The sequence below is a fragment of the Mustela lutreola genome, chromosome 12 (genome assembly GCF_030435805.1).
Source record: "Mustela lutreola isolate mMusLut2 chromosome 12, mMusLut2.pri, whole genome shotgun sequence".
In the NCBI taxonomy this organism is placed as follows: domain Eukaryota; kingdom Metazoa; phylum Chordata; class Mammalia; order Carnivora; family Mustelidae; genus Mustela; species Mustela lutreola.
The window spans coordinates 64,909,205-64,936,339 of NC_081301.1; the positions used below are offsets into that span (position 1 = coordinate 64,909,205).

Below are 27,135 nucleotides of genomic sequence, written 5' to 3' on the forward strand. Positions count from 1 at the left end.
TGTTGGACTCAATCCCAGGAATCTGGAATCATAACCTGAGCCGAAGGCAGAAATTTATCCCACTGAGCCACCCAGGCGCTCTAAAAATATGTTCTTTTTTTATATAGAATTATAGTTCTTGCCAAAATATGGAACTAGCTGGAACTGAATGCATCCTTCAAAGTCAGCTCTGGAGAAATTATGCAAGTGTAATATAGAACTATTTCAGATATGAACCAAAAACAAAGAAATGATGATAAATTCCTTAAAAGACTCAAAGTTGCTCTTGACTGGTATGTTTCAAGCTCTATTCCTGGTTTGAGGACAGTTTTTAACAGGCCTGTCACTGTAGAAATCAGCTGGATGTTTAGAGGCTATCAGAACTGTGCAAAAACCTTGAAGGTGTAAAGCCTTGAAAATTCTTTAGATAGATTAGCTCCCTAAGGCATTATTCATCCACACATTTTCCTCCAAACAATTAAGGCTGATGGATGAGGGGCACCGGAGGGGCTCTCTCATCACGTGGGTGGTGGGTTAAGCCTCTGCCTTCATCTCAAGTCATGGTCTCTGGGTCCTGGGATCCAGCCCCACATCAGGCTCTGCTCAAAAGGAAGCCTGCTTCCCTCCCTGCTTGCCTGCCTCTCTGCTTACTTGTAATCTCTCTCTCTGTGTCCAATAAATAAATAAAATCTTAAAAAAAGGCTGATGGATGATAAATTATGAAAACTGCTCCCTCCAAATGATGCTTCTTCATAAGGATTTAAGAATTTAAAATATAAAATTGTAAGAATTTAAAATTGAAACTTGATCATAGGATATATGTTACAGGATAACATCAATTGAAGCCAGTTATTATTAGTTCTGAAGTATTTGTAATTCTGAATTCTTGGACTCATTAGTAAATTTATTTTTAAATTCTCCCATGGAGTGGTGATTGGCCTTCAGTCTTTCATTGATGTACATCATTGGGTCAAATGAGATGTGTGTGCCCAGAACTATATATAATCTCCTTTGTATTTCACTGGAGATGGCATTTCTGAGTTTTGTTCAATTGAATTTGGACAGATGTTTTAATAGTCACTTCTAGAGTTGGCCCTGGAGAATATCTTCCTTTTTTTTTTCTCTTCCGGATTCTCTGAAAAACCCTGACTAATTCACATTATCACAGTGATATCACAATTCAAGTTTCTCCAAACACTATAGCTGCAAAATAGAAGGAAGCTACTCAGAATGTAATGCTATTGTGAATGATTGAGAAAGAAAACATTATTATAATTAAGCTACCAGGTTTCAATGTATTTTATTGTTGCTTAGAAAATCTTAGCATACCCAGACTTTACAGAGATTTGATGATCCTAAGAGGAGCTGAACTCATGGACCAAAATATCTATGCACATAAAAAGTACAATTACTTACCTAAAAAAGATGATGTGGTTAACTTTATATGGCAATCGAAGTGTTATTGGAACAGGAATTTTAAAAATACCTTAGGGGCGCCTAGGTGGCTCAGTGGATTAAGCCACTGCCTTCAGCTCAGGTCATGATCTCGGGGTCCTGGGATCAAATCCTGCATCAGGCTCTTTGCTCAGCAGGGAGTCTGCTTCTCTCTCTCTCTCTCTCTCTCTCTCTCTGCCTGCCCTCCATTTACTTGTGATCTCTCTCTGTCAGATAAATAAATAAATAAAATCTTAAAAACAAAAGAATGACTGTACTTTTAAAAAATAGCTTAAAAGGGGCACCAGGGTGGCTCAGTGGGTTAAGCCGCTGCCTTCGGTTCAAGTCATGATCTCAGGGTCCTGGGATCAAGGCCCACATAAGGCTTTCTGCTCAGCAGGTAGCCTGCTTCCCTTCCTCTCTCTCTTCCCGCCTCTCTGCCTACTTGTGATTTCCCACTTACAAATATATAAATAAAATATTTTAAAAAATAGCTTAAATGTATATGATAAAATAATGATATACATATACAAAGAAAAGAAAGATACTATACTGTGAGTATAAATTAAGTGAAAATTGTTGAAATAAAGAATACAACAAATGGAGACTAAGATGAATATAGCTGTAAAAGGAATAAGTGAGTTGGGAAAAACAAACAAACAAACAAATTAATGACTTCTGCCCAAATGCAGCAGAAGAGAAAAAAATAAAGAAAATATTTAAATAAGTATTGAGATAAATTTTGGAGAATTAAAGAAAGATAAAAGATACCAGACTTAAAATGATGCCAAACATGAGAAATCAGAAACAAAACAAAACAAAAACCACACACACAAAAATCCACTCATATAGGGCGCCTGAGTTGCTCAGTGGGTTAAGCCGCTGCCTTCGGCTCAGGTCATGATCTCAGGGTCCTGGGATCCAGTCCCACATGGGGCTCTCTGCTCGGCGGGGAGCCTGCTTCCTCCTCTCTCTCTCTCTGCCTGCCTCTCCAACTACTTGTGATTTCTTTCTGTCAAATAAATAAACAAAATCTTAAAAAAAAAAACACTCATATATATTATGGTGAGTTTTAAGAAGGTCAAAAACAGAGAAGAGCATAAATGATGCCCAAGAGAAAAACAGATCACCTAAAATGTACAAGAATAATACTGACAGCAGAATTCTCAATAGTAATAGCATATAAAGGAGACAGCTGGGTGTTTATATAGATGGAAAAGATATTTGAAACTACATATTATACATCAAGCCAAATTATTGATTAAATTTGAGAGCACAGTAAAAATACAATGAAGCGTGTTAGGTCTTAGAACATTTATCACACACAGACACACATTTTAGAAAACTTCCTTGGAGGACAGCTCAATTTAGATAGAGAAAACAGAATTATGTACTCAAAGGCACATTTTGAAGGAAGGATTGAATATAGTCTGCACTGCAAATATTCTTTAATCGTATGTTCTGAATTTCCTAAATTTAAGAAGTATTTGTTCAAATATTTATATAAACCCTAGGAGACTTTTTCTTGGATTCTGGAAAATCAGTCCATTTGGATACAAATCTTTTTGTCACTGATGGAAATTTTGATAGCCCTTAACTGTGAAATGTCTAATGTATTGTTACAGCAATTGTGATTTGCCAATACATGGCTGATCTGTGTGTGTTGTGTGTGTTTATTTTTATTTTTGATGGTTTTACTCTTCTGTGTGATTTTTAAGTAGACATAATTTTAATAAATTATGATTTGTTGAAATTTGTCTGAGGTTATATAATAAAATGAAATTTGTTTGAACTGAAGAAGTGCGTCTCCATTTTTTTTTTTTTTAAGAGTAGACTGGTCTTTAAAAATTGTCCAAAGAAGTACATTATATTCATTATTAAATTTGATAATATACAATAAAGTATTTATGGTCATATGGAACCATATCAAATTCTACTCTTAATTCATATTAATAATTACCATAAGAGGAAAAAGGGATATTTTTCAAAATGAAAATTAGTTTATTTTTCAAAATATGATATAGTGTTATTCACTGAACAGAGGGAACAAATGTCAAAGTTTAACACAGTTTACAGGATGTTTTAACATAAATTGAAATTTAAATCTGACCAAATTTCACAGTTTTAATTAAAATGATAGCACTTTAAATCCTTGAAAAGTGGTAAGTGACATAAAACATTGCTTAGAAAAACAAATTTAACACTACACTAGTCTGAGATGGTTAAGTTATGGTACAACTTGCCATTGTGTATCATCAAATGCTATATTTTTTTCTTTTGGTCTTGTCATTATATTTTATTTTAGCCATTATGATAAGTGTGTAGTGATATCTCAGTGTCATTTTAATTGCATTTCCTTGATGTCTAATTATGTCAGATTATATTATTTTGATGTTTAATGTTCTGAGCTTTCTCAGTTCAAGACCATGAAGCCACTTAGGAAAAATACAGTTGCAGATGCACTCATAGACCAACTCTTATTTAGAAATAAGAACAAACATTACTACCCACTCCAACAAAAAATAGATTTGTTATGCAGTAGGCATTTTATAAATTACCTGACACAACTTATATAGTAAGATGAAATGGGACAGGTGGCTTCTTGCAGCTATATACAACATCATTTTAATTTCAATTTTCAGTATAATTTTTCCAAGGTATACACAGAATGTATATTTAATGTAAATTGTGAACATTTATACTCTGTATATGGAAATTAATCAATTTTAAGTTTATAACAATCAAAATTAACGGAAGTTTATTTTAAATTAGTTAGCTTTCTCTGCATTGCAAGACAGAATAATCAAGAATTGGTAAGAAAAAAATAATCTCTGTAAAATTACCGGGGTGCATTATAAAGTGTTCGGTAACCGATCAAACTCACAATTTGGATTGAATGGCAAGTGACTTTTAAAATCTGGAACAAATTGTCAATTTTTTTTTCTTCATTGTGTCTTAAATGTGTAACAACAATGAGGTATTTCAAAGAGGTGAACCACAGATAAATTTCTCTAAGGGTGGGGTGAGGGTTACTCAAAAAGGAACTTGACAAGGCTTTTAAAGATATCGACAATCATTATAACATAACGTGACTGATTGTTACCCTGCTCTGAACTGGGCAAACACTTGTTGGCTTCCAAGAAAGACCAACATAGTTGAGATGGTTCTAGCGGCCTTCTAGCAAAGGGTCTCATGAGGCAGGGATTCTAGCCACTGGCTGTGCAAGGCATGAGGCCTGTTAGTGATTCTATTTTTTCTTCTGCAGAATGGGTCTTTCTACATTCTAGGTCCTTTCTACCCCAATAAATAATGCGGCGATTCTTTCAGTGAGTTGTAATTTTGATTTAAACAGCCAACTGTCTCTTAAAAAGGAATTTTGTTTAAATTTCTTTAAAAAAAAAGTTCTTTCAAAAAAATCTTTTTTTTATTTTTTATTTTTTAATCCCATATGTTTACTCTGATCCTGGAACTTTGTCATTTTTACCTTCTCTGCTGATTAAAATATTCTTCATCATCAGCACCTACTGCTCTCCTCTCCTGGTGGGTCTCCAGAAGGGTTCTTCTCTAGCTCTTCTAGCAGGAGATGGGCAAGTCCCCTCTACCCCTGTTACCGGACCAACCTTACCTATCCTGCAGGGTCAGGTCGGCCTGGCCTTTTATCTGTTGTTCTCTTCTGAGTGGTTAGATTTCATAGATACCGTGCTTTGCTTTTGTCAGGATTTACCCTGGACTATCAAAACCTTTTTCTTGTGCCAGTGAAGCCTAAGAAACAGTCTTGATGAGAGAACCAGGAACTCAAACACATCATATTTATCCTGAAAGTTCCGTCTAAAATGAAAAATACATTTCTGAGGAGCCTCAAGATCTCTGAGAAGGGAAGTTTCACCAACTCTGTCATGTAGGGGCATCAATTCCGATTCTGTGTCAATTTTCCTACTTTCCCAGCTAGTAATTCTCTACCTCAGAAAGCCCACTCTCAACTGTTTCCTCTCTCAAATGCAGTTGCTCTTAGAGTCTGCACATGGCACTTGGGGCCTGCTGGTCGTTGGCTACTGCCCTCTGTACCTTGGGTCTAACAGCTGCGAGGCATCAAGATGAGAATGTCTCTTGTTCTAAGACTTAATATAGTTTGGGGCACATGGGATGCAATAATCACTTTTTTTGTTGATCCAAGAGTTCGAACTTTCTTAATTATTCTAGTACCACAGTTTACTTGTTCTAAGATTTGTCCTCCCCCCCCATTCTAATATCTCTTAAGGTGGCACTCACCTTGCACTTGATGACATATCCAAGTTTAACTGACAGCATTTCTCTTTCTTAGTCGAACATAAACTATAGTGCATCTTACCCTTGATGAAAGCTAGGATGCAATTAAATACTCTATTATGGTTACGATTCTAATATTTGAATTCCTCTGGTAGCTCCCTGTGCCCCCACAGTGTAGTACCTCACCTCCTCGGCATAGTATACAAACCATCTCACCCCCAGTGTTAACCCCGGGGTTCAGCCTCCAACCCCAGGTGATGCTGCCAGATCAGCTGTCAGTAGTCATGAACTTGCTGTAGATTCCCGAATGCACTGTGCTGCCTCCTGGCAATTTGAAACTTAACACACTCATCCTCATTCTTCGCTTTGCTCTTGTCTATCACCTCCCCTGAAAATCTGTTCCTAAGTGGCTTTTCCCAGCTCCAACCTACCCTTGGCAGTCTTTTATCTCCCTGTGGTAAAACCTGTCACACTGCACCATGGACATGCCCGTTGTCTCGCTGAGAAGAGTAAAGGGACAGTGAGGGCCCCCCAGCATTTGCAGCTCTAGTGCAGAGCCCCATGCCTGGCTTGCAGGAAATGCCAGATCATGAAGACAAACGGAGATCATCCTCTGGCTAAAACCAGCTCTTCTTTGCCTACCGCAGGATCTGGATCAATAAAGTGCAGCCAGTTATTATTGTTGTTTTTCTAGGGATTTTTTCCCCATATAATTCCCAGGTCTTTACTCTTTTTATAGCACTTTAATTCAGGCTTCAACCACTTCCTAGTCAGATCAGGTGAAATCATTTTCCTTCCCATACCCTCGAATATTTCACACCTAGTAATTCTTTTTTTAAAGATCCTATTTATCCATTTGACAGACAGATCACAAGTAGGTGAGAGGCAGGCAGAGAGAGGGCGGGGGAGCAGGCTCCCCGCTGAGCAGAGAGCCCAATGTGGGGTACCATCCCAGGACCCTGAAATCATGACCTGAGCCGAAGGCAGAGGCCTAAACCACTGAGCCACCCAGGAGCCCCCATATCTGGTCATTTTTAATCAACGTGGATTTGCTGCATCAAATAGTTCCTTCTTCAAATATAAATATATAAATATATTGATCAAGTCACTCACATGTCTTAGGAGAATGTCATACCTTTAGTAGCAATTTTGAAATCTTGGCCATTGGTTTTGATTATTGTTTTGGTTTGATTTGGTTCGGTTTTTGTAATTTTAAAAATCCCTCCAGCCCTTGGCTCTGTCTGACCTGAGTGCTTTCAGCTGTTTCTGCAACAAAACTGTCCCGGCAGCGAAAACTCTCATTGTTTACAGTGGCGCCCCCTTTGAACACTTTGTTAATAAAAAGCTTTTTTTTTTTTTTTTTTTTTTGGCTATAGTAAATGTGGAACAACAATGAGGTATTTCAAAGAGGTGAACCACAGATAAATTTCTCTAAGGGTGGGGTGAGGGTTACTCAAAAAGGAACTTGACAAGGCTTTTAAAGGTATCTATAATCATTATAACTTAACGTGACTTATTGTTACCGTGCTCTTAACTGGGCAAACACTTGTGGCTTCCAAGATAGACTAATATAGTTGAGATGGTTCTAGCGGCCTTCTAGCACAGGGTCTCATGAGGCAGGGATTCTAGCCACTGGCTGTGCAAGGCATGAGGCCTGTTAGTGATTCTATTTTTTCCTCTGCAGAATGGGCCTTTCCACATTCCAGGTCCTTCTACCCCAATAAATAATGCGGTGATTCTCTTAGTGAGTTGTACTTTTGGTTTAAACAGCCAACTGTCTCTTAAAAGGACTTTTGTTTAAAGTCCTTTAAAAAAATTTTTTTATCTTTTATTTTTAATCCCATATGTTTACTCTGATTGTGGAACTTTTTTCATTTTTACCTTCTCTGCTGATTAAAATATTCTCTCCAAAATGTCAGTTATTTGCAGGTACTTGCACTGTAGACATTCTTCATATATTTTTTAAAAAATCCATTCACGATTCTTAGTGAAAATCCCGGGAATCTGAAAGACTACCATTTGCTCTCATCGAACAGTTACTGTCTCCACTAAGTGACAGGGTTTCAGAGAACGTGAGCTCACAAGAGATGTAACCTTTTTTCCACTTTCTGCTACCATGTCCATTTCTATGTTACTCAGAGGAGCCTTCTTTGTAGAAACATATTATCCAATCTTTTATAAAGCTGAATTTAAATTCTGTCCCTTCATTCCCCACAACGCATAAAAAGCCAAGCAAATTTTGTTCCATTTTTTAAGAGCCCATAGATGGCATTTTTTTAGTGTTGCGTTTTTGAGTTTTCATCACTCTTTATGTTACTTCTACTTCACAGATAAACAATTGCTAATGACAATGTAAACTTCCTACAAATGTGCAATCAAAATCCCTAGGTACACATTACTGAAGTTCTTCGTTCCCTTTAAACATTATTTCTCTCTTGATATGCATTCTTGTTTTGTATTATATTGCATTATAAAGTTTTTTTTAACAGACTGCATTTTTTAGAGTAGTTTGGGGTCAAAGTAAAATTCCCTTTCCCCACATACACACAGCCTTCCCCATTATCAACATCCTGTACCACGGTGATAATTTTTCATGCTCACTGACCCTACACTGACACATCATTATCACCCCAAAGTCCACAGTTTACATTAGAGTTCACTCTTGGTGGGGCACCAGGGTGGCTCAGTGGGTTAAGGCTTCTGCCTTCAGCTCAGGTCATAATCTCACGGTCCTGGGATCGAGCCCCAGACCAGACTCTCTGCTTGGCAGGGAGCCTGCTTTCCTCCAACCCCTGCTTTCCCCGCCTGCCTCTCTGCCTGCTTTGATGCCTGTCAAGTAAATAAATAAAATCTTTAAAAAACCTTTTCTCATAGAGTTCACTCTTGGTATAGTATCTTATACATTTTGACAACTGTGTAGCGATATGTATCTAAAATATCTTACATATCATACAGAACATTTTCACTGGCCTAAAAATCCTCTGTGCTCTGCCTGTTCATCCTCCTCCTCTCCTAACTGCTACAAACCGCTGACCTTTATACCATTTGCATAGTTCTGCCTTTTCTAGAAGGTCATATAGCTGGAAACATGCAACATGAAGCTTTTTCAAATTGACTTCTTTCACTTATTATGACGGATTTTAAGTTTGTTCCATGTCTTTTCATTGCTTGATAGCCATTTCTCTTTATCGCTGAATCATATCCCATTGTTTCAATGGACCACAGTTTATCTATCCATTCTCCTCCTGAAGGACATCTTGGTTACTTCCAACTCTTGGCACTTATGGGTAAAGCTGTTACAAACACAGGTTTATATGCAGGATTCTGTGTACACAAAGTTTTCGCTCTTTGGGGTGAGTACCAAGGAGCACGATTGCTGGATCATATGGTAAGAATATGTTTAGTTTTGTAAGAAACTGCCCAACTGTCTTCCAAAGGGTAGCACCATTTTGGTGTTCTCACCAGAATGAATGAGAGTTTCTCTTGTTCCTCATCGTCAAAAGCATTTTATGTTGTCAGTATTTTGGATTTTAGCCATTCTAATAGATGTGTAGTGATATATCATTGTTTTATTTATTTATTTATTTTTTAAAAAGATTTTATTTATTTGACAGAGAGAGATCACAAGAAGACAGAGAGGCAGTCAGAGAGAGAGAGAGAGGGAAAGGGAAGCAGGCTCCTGCTGAGCAGTGAGCCCAACGTGTAACACGATCCCAGGACCTGAGATCATGACCTGATCCAAAGGCAGTGGCTTAACCCACTGAGCCATCCAGGCGCCCCTCATTGTTCTTTTAATTTACAATTCCTTAATTAGACATGCTGTGGATCATCACAGCATCTTTTCATATCATTATTGCCATCTCAAAATCTTCTTCAGTGTGGTGTCTGTTCCAGTCCTTGCCAATTTTTCAATCAGGTCATTCATTTTCTTGTGTTTGAGTTAATAAATAAATACATAATAATAATAATAAATAAATAATAAATAAATGGATGAATTTATTATATACTATATATATGTTATATATAGTATATTATATATATTATTATATATTAAATAATACTTTATTAAAAATAAATTTACTAATGAGGCCAAGAATTCAGAATCACAAATACTTCAGAACTAATAATAACTGCCATCACTTGATGTTATTCTATAAGATAAATCCTACAATCAAGTTTCAATTTTAAATTCTTACAATTTTAAATTCTTAAATCCTTATGAAGAAGCATCATTTGGAGGGAGCCGTTTTCATAACTTAGCATCCATCAGCTTTTTTTATAAGATTTTATTTATTTATTGGACACATAGAGAGAGAGAGAGATTGAGAGAGAGATCACAAGTAAGCAGATAGACAGGCAAGCAGGGAGGGAAGCAGTCTTCCTTTTGAGCAGAGCCTGATGTGGGGCTGGATCCCAGGACCCAGAGACCATGACTTGAGATGAAGGCAGAGGCTTAACCCACCACCCACGTGATGAGAGAGCCCCTCAGGTGCCCCTCATCCATCAGCCTTAATTGTTTGGAGGAAAATGTGTGGATGAATAATGCCTTAGGGAGCTAATCTCTCTAAAGAATTTTCAAGTCTTTACCCCTTCAAGGTTTTTGTACAGTTCTGATAGCCTCTAAACATCCAGCTGATTTCTACAGTGACAGGCCTGTTAAAAACTGTCCTCAAACCAGGAATAGAGCTTGAAACATACCAGTCAAGAGCAACTTTGAGTCTTTTAAGGAATTTATCATCATTTCTTTGTTTTTGGTTCATATCTGAAATAGTTCTATATTACACTTGCATAATTTCTCCAGAGCTGACCTTGAAGGAGGCATTCAGTTCCAGCTAGTTCCATATTTTTGCAAGAACTATGATTCTATATTAAAAGAAAACATATTTTAGGGCTCCTGGGTGGCTCAGTGGGTTAAGCCGCTGCCTTCGCTCAGGTCATGATCTCGGGGTCCTGGGATCGAGTCCCACATCGGGCTCTCTGCTCAGAGGGAGCCTGATTCCCTCTCTCTCTCTCTGCCTGCCTCTCTGTCTACTTGTGATTTCTCTCTGTCAGATGGATAAATAAAATCTTTAAAACAAGGAAAAAAAAAACATATTTTAGAGCGCCTGGGTGGCTCAGTGGGTTAAAATCTCTGCCTTCGGCTCAGGTCATGATTCCAGGTTCCTGGGATTGAGTCCCACAGTGGGCTCTCTTCTCAGCACGGAGCCTGCTTCCATTCCTCTCTCTCTGCCTGCCTCTTTGCCTTCCTGTGATCTCTGTCAAGGAAATAAATAAAATTTTTTTAAAAACTTATTTTATACCAGTTATTCATGTTTATTAACTAAGATATCACAATACAAAAAATACAAACATTTGCTCTTTATTAATACCTTCAACCAAGATCAAAAAACTATGTCATATTTTCTCCAAAAATTTTATATCATCTGATAGGTCAGATATATATAAAATTACATTTAAAGTTTTGAAAATATCAGCAAATATTTTCATTTAAATGCAAATTTCAAAGAAAAGCTACTTCTCCAAACACAACTTTTTATCCTATTTTTTTTAAATTTTGTCGACAACTGATAAAATGTTTAGCGAGAGTATAAATGTTAGATCGAAAAAAAATGATTAATAGATGTAGGTTCAAATTATTATGTTCCATTAAAAATGATTTAGTCTTTGATATACATCTGTTTGGTATTGTTGTATCAAGATATAGTATATTAATGACATATATAAAATTATAGGGAATGACACCTTCCTTTCCATTATGTGTAGAGCTTTTAAAATGCTATTTGTCACAACCTGTCATCTTGTCATTATGTAGCATTATGTAGCATTTCAAAAATATATACTCTTTACTATGAAGTCTTTTAGAAAACTAAAATATGACTTTCTATGGATTGTGTTTCCATATTCCTTTATTGCCAGTTTGAATAAATCCACATGCTTTGATTCAAAGGTAATAAATTCCTCTTATTTGGAAAAATGATGTTTATTTTTGTTCTCTCACACTTAGCAGGTGGTTTCATTTTAGCACACTTCAGAGTTATCATTTCATGCTTATTAAAAACATTTTTATGATCTACATAGATGAATGAAACTTTTATTAAATTATTTGCCAAAAAATCTGTTATTTTTAAAAACGTAATTCCTTTGAAGGGTTATTTTAGAGCATTCAGAGAGGATCTAGGAGTGTGGTATTATGCAATTTTTAAGTAGGTTTGAAATGGTTATTTATATGATTGTTTCTTTAAGGCTTTTGTCTTATTTTGCTGTTTTTTGTCTCATTTTATCTTATTTTGTCCATTATATGCTATAATATATTTTGAAAGTAAATTTAAGGTACGTTTCACATAGTTTATTTTTGGAAAAAATATTGAAATGACTTCTGAAATTCAGTATACTCTCAACATTAATTTTTTCTGAAATATACCAATTGTCTCCTGAACTTATTATATGGCAGATATTACTTCAGACTACACTGGTAAATGAAATACTTGGCTTTGTAGAACTTTTATTTTAATGGGTGAGACAATTAAAAGCTATAAACCTTAATATAAATTGCATAGTGTATTCAAAAATGATGAGTACAATGGGGGAAAAGGAAAATTCGATCAGGGTGAGAAAAATCAAGGTTGCTAGGCAGGGGATGGGGAGTTAAAAATTTTAATAGGAAGATCAGGGTAGTTAAATGAACCTGACAATTGAACAAAGGTAGGGAAAGGTGATGAATTTGCCCTGAACTATCAGCAATAAGGTCACTCTAGACAAAGGAATTGGTATCTTGAAGGCCATAAGGTTGGATCGTGCCTGGCATATCTGAGGAATAGCAAGGAGGCCACTGTGAGGGACTGAACAGTAGCAGGGAAAGAGGTCACAGAGGTTAAATGAGTGGCTAGATCATGTAAAAGCTTAGAAGTCATTGTAAAACTCTGGCCTTTATATTTGGAAATTTACTGTGTGATAGAATTTCTGCTTATAACTGAGAGTTCAAATGTCCATAAAATTTCAAGGATTCTTATTCTAGTAAGACAGAATAAAGAAAAAGAGTTCATATTTTCACATGGTGTAACAAATGCTCAGAGATCCAAGTGTAGGAAGCTATGGGAGCACAGAAGAAGGCACTAAAATCACACCAATATATTTGATGACTGTGACTATATATAAATTTGTATTTTCTAGATTCTTTTATAGTCATGGAATCACACAGTATATACTATTTATTGCCTAGCTTTTATTTTCTCAGCACCATTACTTTGAGAATCTCCAATTGTAAATAGTTCATTTTGATGTTGAATAGTAATCTCTCTTTAATGAATAGATCATAATTTGTCTTTGCTCTATTGATGGACATTGATGAACATTTCACTGTTTCCAATTCTTAAAAATAAAGCTGCTATGAAATTCATATACAAGTTCTTGTACGAACATAGGGTTTGTTTCTCTTGGTTAAATGCCTAGTAGTAAAATGGCTATTCGTGTAACTGCAACATATTTTGCATTTAAAAAATTTTTCAAACTATTTTCCAAAGTGGTGGTATCATGATATATGCCAACAACAGTTTAGATTTTTTGTCACTTCTCAATCTAGCTCAGACGAATTACAATTAGCCTTTTAATTTTAGCCATTCTAATAGATATGTAAGCATGTCTCATTATGATTTTAATTTGTATTTCTTTAATGTCTAAATGTTGAGAAATTTGTCATATGCTTATAAGCCATCTATATCCTTTTGGTGACATGTCTCTTCAATAATTTTCTTCACATGTAAAATTGGATACTCTGGTTAAGTAAGGTATTTTATTTTTATTCATTTTTTAATAATCAGAGTTGATGTCCATTATCAGATATATAATTTGCAAATCCCTTCTCCATCTTTATGGTTTCCCAATGGAGCTTTGATAGCTGCGTCTTTCAAGAAATATGCTACTTCTTTCCTGGTACACGGAGGTATGACTAGAACATTATCAATGTTGACCTTTGCAAAGAAAATCATGGCTTAAGATATATGTAGTCTGCGGTTGTTGGGAGTGTTCTGTAATATAAAGCATATCTAGTTAGTTGATAATTTTGTTCAAGTCTTACATATCTTACCAATTTGATGACCATTTGTCTATAGAATCTTAAAATAAAGGTGTTGAAATGTTTTTCCATTTCTCTTCTAAGGTGTTTTGTTCTCCAAGAAATTAAATGCATGATTATCACACAATTATAAAATACTTGTGTCAAGAATTTTTATTCAAAAATTAATAAGAGAAGCAGATATTAAAACTAGTTCACATGGTTATTTGGGATATAAGCAGAGTTGTGCAGCAGAAGTGCTCTGGGCCCATAATTTGGGATATAGAATTTATGTTTTCTAATGAAAACGCACTAACTTGCATTATTGTTAACAAGAATCTTGTGCATTACCATCAGTTTTCTACATTATAACCTCTTGCTCTAGAGTTTGTAAATAACTTTGTCAATAGCAAGCTAATAAACGGGGTGACTCCAATGGATTGAGATAATCTCCAGAGTTTCTGCTACATAAAGCCCAGGACTCCATTGAAAGGACACCTAAGAATTTATTTTGCCCCAAAATTTGATCATTTTTTTCACTGTCATTACCTATTTTCCAAACCTAGTCCTTTTGCTTCACCTTTCAGTTTGCGGACAACCCTGTATCTGACTGACTTGTTAATTCTGGAATGTCTTGCAGATTAATTTGCTTTCCAGAGGTGGTTCCTCTAATTGATGTCTAAGAACCCTAATTAGTTAAGAAAACTTGTTAAACATATTCATTGCTATTTATTATTATTATTATTATTATTGCTAATATCTCTATTATAAATAATTCACAAGGCCATCTTTCTGACAAAAAAAAAAGAGTTGCCTACTGGTAGAAAAAGTACATTTGACTCTGTCAATGAAAGTGGTAAAGGGATTTGAGAAAATAAGGCAAATCACTGGAATTATGTGTTAAAACTTTAAATATTATAGACATATTTACTTAATTTCTAATACTGTTGTTGCTTATAATTAAATAAGATGTTTTCCATGAACCACGCATTACAGCAAATATATTGTTTATACAGATTAAATTTTCATCAAAAGGGATGCCTGGGTGGCTCAGTTGGTTAAGCAGCTGCCTTTGGCTCAGGTCATGATCCCAGCGTCCTGGGATTGAGTCCCACATCGGGCTCCTTGCTCGGCCGGGAGCCTGCTTCTCCCTCTGCCTCAGCCTGCAATTCTGTCTGCCTGTGCTTGCTCTCTCGCCCACTCTCTCTGATAAAGAAATAAAATCTTAAAATAAATAAATAAATTTTCATCAGAAAATTGTAAGTGTATATTATTGTAGGATCATGATCAGCATTTTGCCAATGAGAAAAGTGAAATTTAAAAAGTATGTCTCTTCAAATCCCTCATACAATATCTGGCCTGGATAGAAGGATGTACTATCACAATTGAGGAAGATAATTGAGATTACTTAAAATGATAAACTTTACTGTATAGGGTTTTTTAAAAGTTTGCCACAGATTCAGATTCGTTTAAAATATATATCTATTTTGTGCAAAGTGAATGCACTGAGAAGTAAAAAGAAAGTGATATATCAGTGCTACAAACTAATGGCTATAATATCATCACCTTATTTATGAACAATGAAACAGTGTGCAATATTTAAATAAATTTAAATAAATTCCTATTTATTTTATATAATTATAAATTAAAATAAATTCCTATTTATTTATTATTAAAGAAATTCCTCTTACAAACAGTATGTTTTGAAGGTTGCTAGCAGGAAAGTGTTGTACTACATGGAAGTAATCAGAAAATATGATCTTAAATTCTGCTTTCAAGGGCGCCTGGGTGGCTCAGGGGGTAAAAATTCTGCTTTCAAGAAGCTATAACAGTAAGTACTGAGCATTAGCTATTATATGCTATGGATGAATAACTGAAATCTGCATTTCAAACTAATGGTACACTATATGTTAACTAATTGAATTTTAAAAAGTTAATTAAAAAAAAAAAACACTATTTTATGAAACAATATTCCCAACAGGCTCTTTTGCTTTAAAATACTCACTTTGTAATGAGAGTCATTACTTTTGTCTAGCCAATTCTTACATCACTGTTTATCCCTTCCCTGCTTTATCCCTTCCCAGTATCAAAAAAGGCTCACTTGGGTTTCCTAGAAGCCATGAGAAAGCTTGTAATAGATCTGGCTGGTTTTCACCAGCAATTTGACCACCATGTGCACAGGGAAGTCTATTGATAAAGGCTTTATTGCAATACATTGAAAATACATGGATGATTTTGAATTCTCTTTCTTGAGGTCTTGTTTCATGATAATAAATTTAGGGTGGCTTATTGGAATGGATGTTATTAACATATCTTCATAGTTCTAAGTACATGGAATTGTAAAATAGATGAATGAATGTGGCATTACTGACAACTGTCCTCATTTTGAAATCAAATTACAGTGTACTAAGATGAGGAAGCAAAGCAGATTTGGGATTATGAGTGAAATAATTTAAAAAAGTCTTAGGGGTATGATCAGACTATTGGGTAACTCAGTAGAAAAATGTCAACTGATTGAGATTCTGTGTTCCCTGATTTCAGAGAGAAGTTAAGATAAATAAGTAACACGAGGAGACTAGGAAGCCAAACATAAGTGATAATTTTGTGCCGGGGTGTGTATACATCTGTTTATCTTCTTGTTTTACCACTAAGGTTGCTCCTAGAGGAGAGTTTAAATATGTGTTGGAGCTAATCTCTGTGGATTACACAAGAAACCACATCCTACAGCTCTGCCTGAAACACCCCTTATGATTTCAATGTAATTTGGTTTTTGCATTTTTATAAATAACAAAATACTTTGCAAACTCATCTACTTTATTACCACCACAAGTGAGTCAGCTGACTCCACATTTTAACACAGTGACAGTCACAGAGGAATGGAGGAATGAGTAGAGTTATCAATATATGTGCTTTTAAGAAGTGTGACAGTGTAGCAGCTATTTCCAGTAACCAAAACATGGGTCAGCAGCTGTGCAGGAAAAGTGATGGAATAAATGACTCATTTCAGAGGAGTTCTATAACATATTAGTTCTATAATGTATCTTCAGCACCCAATTACCCGCTTTGATCTAAAGATAAGGATTTACAGTTAAGGTCCCATTTATGATTTGACTGGTAGGGTCTGAATCATGTTTACTATTGTTTTGACTATTACTTGAAACCTAGAGAAGTACTTGGGATATGTGTTGTGTATTCTGTGAACATGTGCTATTTTTAGATTAGATAATTCCTGTCTCAAACCCCTGTTAATTTGTTTGTTTTTGTTTATTTGATAGTGGTTTCAGTAAATGGATATATCTGAAAAATTGCAAAGCCACTATTAAAATTAGTTATTATTATGTATAGCATGGAATTGCACATTCCTCCTTTGAATCCAACAGAGCTTCACGATATCCTTAACAATTTGGGAAAAACATGCTATTATTTTTCTTTATAAAATTTCTCCTGTCAGGCTGTGATGGTGGTCATCAGCAGTAACTCCTCTGAAGGCTTTGTCAAAAGAGTTGAAAAAACTGGAAAGGTGTGAATGAAGCTGTTTGCTGAATATAAAGAAAAGAGCATTGAAGTACAATTCACACTCTTACTTCTCCTTCTATGCTTTCAGATGTTTGACATTTGAAAATTTTGCTTCTAGAAGAGATGCCCTATATAATTCTTACTTTAAGGAGCAAGTTGCTTTTATAATTTTTTTTTATTATTCTACCATTCAAGTATTTCCATTTAAATTAATTTCAATACCATGTAAAAAAATCAAAAGTGCAACCAGTATTCAATTCTTGGGCTAAATAATTTTAGAAAGCTTTGTGTTATTAAACCTACAGGGTTTTTCTGTAGTTTTAACTCTTTCTTTCTGTGATTTTTCCCATTACTCACGTAAGTGACTGCAATATAACAGACATTGAGGATAAAGAAGGACTGAATAGAACAATCCTTGGCCTCATGAAGTTGAGAATCTAGCAAGAGAGTCAAACAATTCAATCATTCAGAGACAATTTATTGAGTGCCTGGCCTAAGATGAGCACAACAAAACCCCAGCCCAGAGGAATCATTTTAATGGGAGAGATAGATAATAGGTAAGCCAACTTTAAAAAGAAAAAAATCATACTGGTTTTTCTTTAATAGTGATGCATATTTGAACTAAATAAGCACATTTTAAAAAGAGCAGTGATTGAGAAGAGGTTTTGTAACTGAGTGGTCCGAAAGGGGCTCCCTGAAAAAGTCTGTGTTGAACAGATTTCTGAATAATATCAGCTAGGAAGCTGCGTAAAAATCTCAGGGATGGGTGATTTTTCCAGTCAAAAAACTGTAAAGGCTCCAAAGTCACAATACAGCTGTAAATAAAGTAGCTTCTGACAAAGAATGAGAAGAAATAACTAACCCAGGTTTGAAAGAAAAGGGACAACTTTCTATGGAATTCATATTTAACTAAAGCTCTAAAGGACAAAAATACAATAGAGCAAAATTCTGGTGATGCTGATATACCTAATGAAAGTTCATAAACAAGGTGTGGGTAGCAAAGAGTGTGTGGGAATGTTGGTAAGAACAGTGGGGAAGAGTCATCCCTGAACATGTTCTTAAATGAAGCAATTCTTGTGTTGTTTTAAAGGGTAAATTGGAGTTAGCCTAAGTGATTAGAGAAGGATGCCTCGGCTTATGGAAGTTCAAAGCCATAAAGATGTGATAAACTACTGAAGAAATTTTCATGTATATTTGTTGTTGCTTCTAGTTATGGTGATCTAAAAACTCCTACTTAAGACAACTTAAAAATCCAGACAAAATAGCTTTTAAAGTTAAAAATATCAGAATGATTATAAAAATAAGTGAGGGATTACTGGGTCAAAATACGAAACACAATGAGAGTCTAGAGATATATGCCTGAAGCCATTTTAGCTATGAGAGCATTTGAAACTGCTAAAACACACTGAGCTGTGTTTTTAATAGACACTTGATACTAGAGAAACAAAATTCAAAATCCAGCAGCAATCAAATTTGAAAACTTTGGTACAACCCAAATTTAAGTTGAGATCCCCAAAGCACAAGGAGAAGCAGAAATAAGACTATAGCCTACCTTGCCTTCTGTGTAAACTGAGAAAGTCAATCACTGAATTTGGAATATGATTGTCTTGTAGAGTCTCAGATATAAGAGAAAATCCTGCCAAGGAGGACCATACCATTATTATAGCTCTTAATTATCCCTACTCAATAAGAGTTTCAAATATAATGCCTTGAACATAGCAAAATGTAACAGAGCACACAGAGAAAAACCATTAACAATATTTGATAGACAAAATGGGATTAAGTATGATGTTAAAATGATCAATAAAGATTGTAAAATGGCTTGATTACTCTGCTCAAAGAAATGAGAGGGGAAGCAAATTGAACAAAAAACTGAAACTAAAAATGATATTGAGAAAGATTTTATAAATGAATTAAATGGATACTCTAGAACTTTAAAGATATGACAGCTAATTTAAGATACCACAGGGGTGCCTGGGTGGCTCACTTAATTAAACCTCCAATTCTTTTTCCTTTTTTTTAACACCTTATTTTTATTTTCTTTCTTTCATTTTGGCTCAGGTCATGATGTCAGGGTTGTGAAATAGAGCCCAGAGTTGGGCTCTGTGCTGAGCCTGGAGCCTGCTTAAGATTCTTTTCCCTTCTTTTTCTATCCCTCCCTATGCTCTCACTTGCTCGCTCGCTCTCTTGCTTGCAAATAAATAGATAGATAGATAGATAATAGACAAAACAAAATAAAAGCAGTTTATGAAAATAAATATAAAGATTTTGAAATGAAAACAAGTTCATAATAAAATAGAGAAGACCTACACAGCTAAAAGTTCATTCAGAAAATCTACTCTTCAAGAAATCAGTATGACACAATGTTAAGATATCAAAAGATTTGAGCATGTACTTTACAGAAAGGGTAATCCAAATGGCCACTCATATATAAAAACTGTTTATCTTTATTATGAATCTGGAATTCAATTAAATTAAATTAAAAATAAATGAAAACCTGGAATGACATACTATTACACACTTACCATATTGGGCAACAGTGAAAATGTCTTGCAAGAATGTGAAGGAATGACAGTGCACATAATAAAAACATATGAGGTAAGTTGGACAATATTTAGAAAACTTAAAAATTAAAAAAAAAATTTGGTCCATTCCTAGAAATACAACATGGAACTAAATGAATATTTTCACCAGGATATGCAAACAGATGATTATAGTTATTTCATTCATAATGGCAGATCAGTAGTGGTCTATTTGCACAATGTTACATTAAATAAGAGAGAATATTAACAAACTGGGAGGAGGGGCTAGGTTGTTATCATAAACAGATCTTCTATGGTGCTAATTATGTTCTATTTCTCAAAATCTTTAAGTTGAAAAAGTTTTCAAATTTACATCTAGATAGATAGATAGATGAATAGCTAGGTAGATGATAGATAGACAGATATCCCAGAAGCTGCAATGCTAGGCTAAGCCCAGGCTTTAAAGGGCTTTTCTATGCTCTACTAAATACTTTAAACCATTCATTATATCATAGCTCAGTGTTCAAATCTCCATTTGTTTCCTCAGTTTCCTAATATTTATCTTAAGGTGACCTGATCCAGACTTTTGATCACCTTTGTCTAAATATTTCTATTTTAACAAAGTCCTTTTGAACACTCAGAGACTAAAACTTAGAAAAATACTCTGATTGTTATCTCACTAGAGTGGAAAATATATAGTTACCCATTAACTAATGATATCCATGACATTTTTAATTCTTGGGAGCTTTTGGTTAAATGAATTTTTTAAGCTTCCTTTAAATGAAGCTTTAAGCCATCACCACATGAATACAATTAAAGAACTAAATGAAAACAAGCCAAGTATTTACAGAGTAATAGAATGTGCAGTGGAAAGAGTACAGTTCTGAAATCATAAAGCCTAAATTAGTGTGATGCATCCTTACTAGCCATGTAATCATAAACCAGTTATCTAAATGTGTTAGCCTCAGTGTTTTCACCCATGAAATGGTGATGATAATACTTATTATGCAGAATTGTTGTGTGGATGTGATGAAGCATGGAGCATGAGAGTCTCATATTCCATGCTAAAATGATAGCTATTTTTATACTTATAATAATTCTAATAATAGTAATTAAATTGTTCAAAATGATAATATTCATTTATATTGAGGCATTGTATTGACTATTCATAGACACATTTACCAAAATAAATTTCATTTTACTTTACCCCCTCTGAGGATATATATTCCCTAATTCAATATGAATCTCATTATGAATAATAATTATCATAATAAATACGCTGATTTTTCTTCTTTTTAGGGAAGTATCCTTTACTGTTGAACATAAAGAAACTTAAGCAAGTCTGTCTTATTCAAAATTTGCATGCTGCTTTCTTATGAAACTAGATGATAGAGTTGTATGAAATAAATTCATGCAGTTAAGACATTTATGTTTGGAAAACTGGGTGGTCAGTTTAGTATTTCAAAAGAAGATTTTAAATTTAAACCTTAAAACTGAGCTCTTTCAGCCTTATTTATAGACCATCCTTCATGCTTCCTAAGTACTCCTTCATTGTAAACTAAGTAATAGTTTTTGTCCCAGTGTATAGAACTAAAATGGATTTTATATTCGATTATTTCAGAGTTAGATGCAGTTTCTACTTCCTTACTTCCTTTTTTGAAAAATAGATTAATTCTACAAAAAGTTTTTTCCAGCTTTATTGAAAAATAATCGACATATTATAATTTATAAATATAAGAAATGATTTCTTATAACATTGCAAACTTTTAACATTGTGTAAATTTTGTACAATTTGATAAATTGGCATACATCTGTATTGCAATATAATCTACATAAAAATGTTAATACATCTACTATCTCATATAGTTGCCACTGTTTTTTATGCATGTATGGTAAGGAATTTTAAGATCTACTCTCTTAGCAACTTTTATGTATATAGTACCGTAGAGATAAACTTCAGAGGTCTTGTGGGTTTTGTTCCAGACCGCCTCAATAAAGTGATTATCTCAATAAACTAAGTCAAATTATTATTATTATTTTTTTTGGTTTCCCAGTGCAAATAAAAAATTATGTTTCCCAGTGCATATAAAAAATAAACACTATACTGCACTGTTCAAAAGCATTATGCCTTTAAGAAAAAACAAGGTATATACCTTAAGTAAACTAGTTCTGAGTTTTCAGTGGGTCATAATTACTGATCACAGATCACCATAACAAATACAATAATAATGAAAAAACTTGAAATATTGCAAGAATTACCAACATGTGACAGAGAGACACAAAATGAACAAATGTCGTTAGAAAAATGGTGGCAGCAGACCTCTTTTATACAAGATTGATATAAACTTTCAACTTGTAAGAATGTGATATATGCAAAGTTTAATAAAGGGAAGCACAATAAAAATGTATGTATATATTATTAACTATGATCATCATACTGTACATAAGATCCCCAGAACTTTTTCATATTATAGTTGCAAGTTTGTACCCTTTGACCACCTTATTCCACCCCAGGTTCACCTCTTGTCAACTCAACTCTAAGTTTCCATTAGTTTGCTTTTTCTTCAGATTCTGTATGTAAGGGATATCATAATACATAAATTAAAATATATATAAAATCTTTGAAATATTTCACTTAGTATAAGACCTTCAAGATCCATCCATGCTGTTGTAAATGGCAGTATTTCTTAATTTTTCATGGTTCAGTAGTATTCCATAGTATATATTTACCATACTTATTTTATCCATTCACCCAATATGGATACTGAAGTTATTTCCATCTCTTGCTTAGAGTTAATAATTTTATAATGAACATAAGAGTGCAGATATGTCTTCGAATAGTGACTTCGTTTCCTTTAGATATATACCTAGAGGTGGGATTACTGAATCATATGGTGATTTTACTTTTAATAATATGAATAATCTCCATACTGTTTTCCATACAAATTTATATCCCTATCACAGTACATAAGTTCCCCATTTTCCCCAATATTTACCAAAATTTGTCAGTTTTAATTTTTTGGTTTTATATATTCTAATAGGTAGTAATATCTTGTTGTGTTTTTCAGAGGTAAACAACAACAACAACAACATAATGACTTTGCCCTGAGTTTTTACGTTGAGCACTTTTTAATGCTCCTGTTGGTCATTTATATAACTTTTTTGAAAAAAAAGTCTATTGATATCCTTTTGCTATTTTTTAAATTATATATTTTTTTTATTTGTATCTGTTGGTTATTAACCTCTTTTCAGATATAAGATTTGTAAGTATTTTCTTCCATTCTGTGGATTGTGTTTTCATTCCCTTTTGGTTTTTTTTGGCAATGCAGAAACTTTAGTTTGATGTAATACCATGTATTTATTTTTGCTTTTTTTGCTTGTGTTTTTGGCCTGGTATCCAAAAAACTATTGGCAAGACCAATGTCCAGGAGAATTTTTCCTATGTTTTCCTTTAGGAAATTTAGTTTCATGCATCACATTTAAGTCTTTAATCTATTTCAAGTTAAGATTTATGAGTGATATAAGGTTCCAGTTTCATGCTGGTTTATGTGACTATTCAGTTTTAAATATCATTTATTGAACAGACTATCTTTACCCATTATATATGTTGGCCCCTGTCAAATATTAGGTGACTGTATGAAAGGATTTATTTCTGGACTCTCAATTCTGTTCTACTTGTTTACTGGTCTGTTTTTATGCCAGTATACTTTATTGTTTTGAGCATGAGGGCTTTGTAGTATAGTTTCAAATCAAGAAGTGTAATTTCGCTTCTTCATTCTTTCTCAGAACTGCTTTAATTATTTGTTGTCTTTTATGGTCTCATATAAATTTTAGGATTCTTTACTTCTGTAAAAAAAAATATTGGATTTTTTTAAAAGATTTTTTATTTATTTATTTGACAGAGAGAGATGACAAGCAGGCAGAGAGGCAGGCAGAGAGAGAAGAGGTAGCAGCTTCGTGCTGAGCTGAGAGCCTGATGCAGGGCTCGATCCCAGGACCCTGGGATCATGACCTGAGCCGAAGGCAGCGGCTTAACCCACTGAGCCACCCAGGCGCCCCTAACATTGGATTTTTGATAGGAATTGAATTTACAGATGGTTTTCGGTAGTATGGACATTTTAACAATGTTAATTCTTACCATTCATAAATATGAGCTATCTTTCCATTTATGTCTCCTTCAAATTCTTTATCAATGTCATAGTTTATGGGGTACAGATCTTTCATCTTCTTAGTTAAATCTTTTCCTAAGTATTTTGTTATTTTTGATGCTATTGTGAATTAGATTGTTCTCTTTATTTTTTCAGATAGTTCATCATTAGAGTGTTAAAATGCTCCTGTCTTGTGCTTACTTTGGCAGCACATATACTAAAATTGGAATGATGCAGAGAAGATTAGCGTGATCACTGAGCAAGGATGACATGAAAAACTATTTTAAAAAAACGAAACAAAACAAAATTCCTGTCTTTTATATATTGATCTTGTATTTGGCAGCTTTATTAAATTTGTTTATTCAAAATTTTTTGTGAAGTTTTTAGGATTTTTTTACATGTAAGTTCATGTTATCCAAAAAAAGAAAATTTTATTTCTTCCTTTTTTTTTTTTTTGGAGTCTTTTATTTCTTTGTGTTCCTTGTTTCTCTGGCTAGGACATCCAGTACTATGTCAAATGAGAGTAGTGAAAGTGGACACACTTGTCTTTTTTCTGATCTTTAAGGGGAAAACTTTCAAACTTTTTTGATTGAATATGAGATTAGCTCTGGGCTTGCAATATGTGTTTTTTCTTTAATGGATTTTTTAAATTATTTTTAAAAATTTTTTTATAAACATATAATGTGTTTTTATCCCTAGGGGTACAGGTCTGTGAATCACCAGGTTTACACATTTCACCGCAGTCACCATCACTCACCATAGCACCTGCTCTCCCCAATGTCCATACCCCCACCATCCTCTCCCAACACACCTCCCCCCAGCAACCCTCATTCTGTTTTGTGAGATTCAGTCTTTTATGGTTTGTCTCCCTCCCAATCCCATCTTCTTTTATTTTTCTTTTCGTACGCCCGAAACCGCCTATGTTGCATCTCCACTTCATCATATCAGGGAGATCATATGATAGTTGTCTTTCTCAGATTGATTTATTTCGCCAAGCATAATACCCTCTAGTTCCATCCATGTCATCACAAATAGCAGGATTTCATTTTTTTGATGGCTGCACAGTATCCCATTTTACATATATACCACATCTTATTTATTGATTGATCCGTTGAAGGACATTTAGGTTCTTTCCATAGTTTAACTATTGTGGACATTGCTGCTATAAACATTTGGGTGCATGTGCCCCTTCAGAATGCCACGTTTGTATCTTTAGGGTATATACCCAGTACTACAATCACTGGGTCATAGGGTACTTCTATTTTCAGCTTTTTGAGGCACCTCCATGCTGTTTTCCAGAGTGGTTGCACCAGCTTGCATTCCCACGTACAGTGTAGGAGGGTTGCCCTTTCTCCACATCCTCGCCAGCATCTGTCATTGACTGACTTGTTAGTTTTAGCCATTCTGAAAGGTGTGAGGTGGTATCTCATTCCGGTTTTGATTTGTATTTCCATGATGCCGAGTGATGTGGAGCATTTTTTCATGTGTCTGTTGGCCATTTGGATGTATTCTTTGCAGAAATGTCTGTTCATGTCCTCTGCCCATTTCTTGATTGGATTATTTGTTCTTAGGGTGTTGAGTTTGATAAGCTCTTCATAGATTTTGGATAGATACTGGCCCTTTATCTGGTATGTCATTTGCAAAGATCTTCTCCCAGATAACTTCTGACAGTCATCTTTTGGCTTTGTTAACTGTTTCCTTTGCTGTGCAAAAGCTTTTTGATCTGATGAAATCCCAGTAGTTCATTCTTGCCCTTGCTTCCCTTGCCTTTGGCGATGTTCCTAGGAAGAAGTTGCTGCTGCTGAGGTCAAAGAGGTTGCTACCTGTTCTCTCCTCAAGGATTTTGATGGATTCCTTTCTCACATTATGCTTCTTCATCCATTTCCAGTCTATTTTCATGTGTGGTGTAAGGAAATGGTCCAATTTCATTTTTCTGCATGTGGCTGTTCAATTTCCCCAACACCATTTGTTGAAGAGGCTGTCTTTTTTCCATAGGACATTCCTTCCTGCTTTGTTGAAGATTAGTTGACCATAGAGTTGAGGGTGTATTTCTGGGCTCTCTATTCTGTTCCATTGATCTATGTCTGTTTTGGGGACAGTTCCCTACTATCTTGATGATGACAACTTTGTAATAGAGCTTGAGGTCTGGAATTGTGATGCCAACAACTTTGGCTTTCTTTTTCAATATTCCTCTGGCTCTTCGAGGTATTTTCTGGTTCCATATGTATTTTAGGATGATTTGTCCCATTTCTTTGAAAGCAATGGATGGGATTTTGATAGGGATTGCATTAAATGTGTAGATTGCTTTAGGTAGCATAGACATTTTCACAATATTTGTTCTTCCAATACAGGAGCATGGAACATTTTTCCATTTCTTTGTGTCTTCTTCAATTTCTTTCATGAGTACTTTAGAGTTTTCTGAGTATAGATTCTTTGTTAGGTTTATTCCTAGGTATCTTAGGGTTTTGCGTGCAGTTGTAAATGGGATTCACTCCTTAATTTCTATTTCTTCAGTCTTGTTGGTATAAAAAAATGCAACCAATTTCTGTTCATTGATTTATATCCTGACACTTTACAGAATTTCTATACAAGTTATAGCAGATTTGGAGTGGAGTCCTTTAAGTTTTCCACATACAGTATCATATCATCTGCAAACAGGGATAGTTTGACTTCTCTTCTGCCAATTTGGCAAAATTTGGATGGCTTTAATTTCTTTTTGTTGTCTGATTGCTGAGGCTAGGACTTCGAGTACAATGTTGAATAGCAGTGGTGATAACGGACATCCCTGCCGTGTTCCTGACCTCAGCGGAAAAGTATTCAGTTTTTCTCCATTGAGAATGATATTTGCAGTGGGTTTTTCATAGATGGCTTTGATAATATTGATAATATGTGCCCTCTATCGCTACACTTTGAAGAGTTTTTTTTTAAGATTTAATTTATTTATTTGACAGAGAGAGAGATCACAAATAGGCAGAGAGACAGACAGAGAGAGAGATGAGGAGAAGCAGGCTCCCTGCTGAGCAGGAAGCCCAATGCAGGACTCGATCCCAGGCCCCTGGGATCATGACCTGAGCCGAAGGTAGAGGCTCAACCCACTGAGCCACCCAGGTGGCCCCACTTTGAAGAGTTTTAATCAGGAAGGGATACTGCACTTTGCCAAATGCTTTTTCAGCATCTATGGAGAGTATCATATGGTTCTTGTTCTTTCTTTTATTGATGT

At 34.8% G+C, this 27,135-nt stretch overlaps 1 non-coding gene across 1 annotated transcript; it reads left to right on the forward strand.

Moving 5' to 3' along the window:
• The first annotated feature begins 24,108 nt into the window (after window positions 1-24,108).
• Window positions 24,109-24,217, forward strand: LOC131813328 (U6 spliceosomal RNA). Its single transcript, XR_009346745.1, has one exon. It is a non-coding gene; the product is annotated as a U6 spliceosomal RNA (small nuclear RNA).
• The last annotated feature ends 2,918 nt before the right edge of the window (window positions 24,218-27,135 follow it).